Consider the following 2147-nt stretch of genomic DNA (forward strand, 5'->3'; position numbering starts at 1 on the left):
CTGGGGTTTTGAACCGTTGTCCCTTCGCTTTGCTAAGCTTGTTCTAAGTAGGTGCTTTAGACCACTGAGCCATCTCACCAGCCCCTTACCACCCCTTTTTTTTTTGAACAATCATCTACCTGAGAGACAGCACAGCAGCAACAAGCAACCTGTATTCAGAAGACCAGAATGACAGGCACTCCAAGCATGAACCTACTATTACAGATGGCCATCTTCAGTGCAGTTGCTTAGTTCACAGGTGTCCATATATATAGTTAGTCAGGGTGAGAATCTTTCCAATTAACTGCTAGATTAAAAAATCTTCTGAAAAAAATCTTCTGAAGATTCTTAGGATCATTGCCTTGCCCATCTTCTACATATAACTGTATGGCTTGTCACTGTCATGTTTCCTAGCCTTTCTCCTTTCCCTCTCTTAATTAGTTAGTCCTCAAGTTCTTGCTTTCCTTTTACCTGTATTATACCTTTCTATTTGTATTTCGTTTTTTGAGTTCTTATACTAGGGAAACTGTATGATATTTACACACCAGAGCTCTTTTTGGCGAATGCTCTCTTCAGTTCTTTGAGATTAGTTGCAGTAGAGTCCAGTGGTTCTGGAATGATTTGGGGCTTTTTATCTTGGGTGACCTACCTCTGACATTTCCTAACAGCCTCTGCATGTGCTTCTGCCATCTTTGAAAATCTGAGTCCTGCTTTCAGATATCAGTCTCTCTGTGTGGTGTGACTGGATGGAGGGAATTCTCCCATGTGGCCATTATTCTTGGTTCTGTTTTGTATAATGCTTCCTCCTCATGGATTCAAGATGCCCCCCGATGACAGTCATTCCCCATGTATACCAAAAGGCTCTCACCTGCTACTGTGGGGCTTCCCTGGTCAGAGGTTACTGGTCACTGTTGCCATTTTGGTTTTGGTGGCTTCATGGCACCTGGAAGACAGTAAAGCAGGTGCTCTTTCCAGACATTGTCATCACCTCTCCCTCTCGTGTGCCACACATGTCCAGGGGCCTCTCTGTTGGGATCCAGTGGGGCTCCTACTCCCTGGGGCCAAAGTGAGGATGTGGGTTCCTTTCTGGCTGTGTTTCCACCCTTGGTGCCACTGTGTAGTCTCCACATGAACTGGGTATCTTCTGGCGTATAATCATTGCTGTGAATTGGATGTCTCCCTTTAAGTTTGACTAGCCCTTTTTGATGAGGGCAGCAGATGTTTTTGACTTTACTGGTGTCATTCATTTCATAAGTGGACAAGGACTGCTTGTTGTCTTAGGGGACCAAACCACAGGGCAGACCACTTTGGGTCTCTGGCCTTTTCATGTCCAAAAGCCTACATGCCCACCCAAAAGACGGAGACAGACAGGAACTGAAGAGGGATCTCTCAGCTTTTTCAAGAGTGACTTTTCTTAAACTAAGAGAATAGCCTTGAACCCCAGCTGCTCAAGGGTGGTCCAGAGAGGCCTCCGGATTCCATTCAAGGTCTGAGGGAGGTGACAGTGGGAGGCACAGGCAAACTTATTCTCTGAAAATTGGCCTATGGCCCAGTGAGGACAGGGATTGACTCACAAATGAAGTGAAGACTATTTTTGCAGCAGTCTGTGTGTATTGAGGGGAACATATGGACAAGGGCTGTTCTAAGAAATATCTAAGTAGATACCCAACACCCTGCCTCCAGTCAGACTTGCCCTGGGAAAGAAGATGGGAAAGCTGTACTAAGATGTCAGCCTTCTATTGCCTTGGTGAGTGAATGAGCTTAGAAATAAAGAAGTTAGAACACTCTCGTCCAGCCAGTGGGGATTCTGTGCACACTGTTCTTTCTGGCATGAACCCCAGTGCCTGTCTGAATTGGGTTATGCAGAGGGCTGGAGGCCCAAGGCGTGTGTTAAGTAAGCCTGGCTGTGTGGCTGCTGCCTCTGAGGTAGCAGCCACAAGTCACTTGTTCCAAAGCTACACTGTTCCAAAGTCTTACTGCTACACCCTTGTGCTGGAGAATGCAAGATGAAAATTTTAAAATCTATAAGGCCAAAGTGAGATTCACAATGTAGGAACTATCCAAAATGTGCAAGGGGTGTTTGGAAGATTTGAGGCAGCTATAAATAACACTGCAATTGGAAGAAAGGAAGGCCACTTATTTTTGAGTACATATATTTCTTTTTTTTT

The sequence above is a fragment of the Octodon degus genome, unplaced genomic scaffold, assembly GCF_000260255.1.
Source record: "Octodon degus isolate 3935 unplaced genomic scaffold, OctDeg1.0 scaffold00104, whole genome shotgun sequence".
Taxonomy (NCBI): Eukaryota; Metazoa; Chordata; class Mammalia; order Rodentia; family Octodontidae; genus Octodon; species Octodon degus.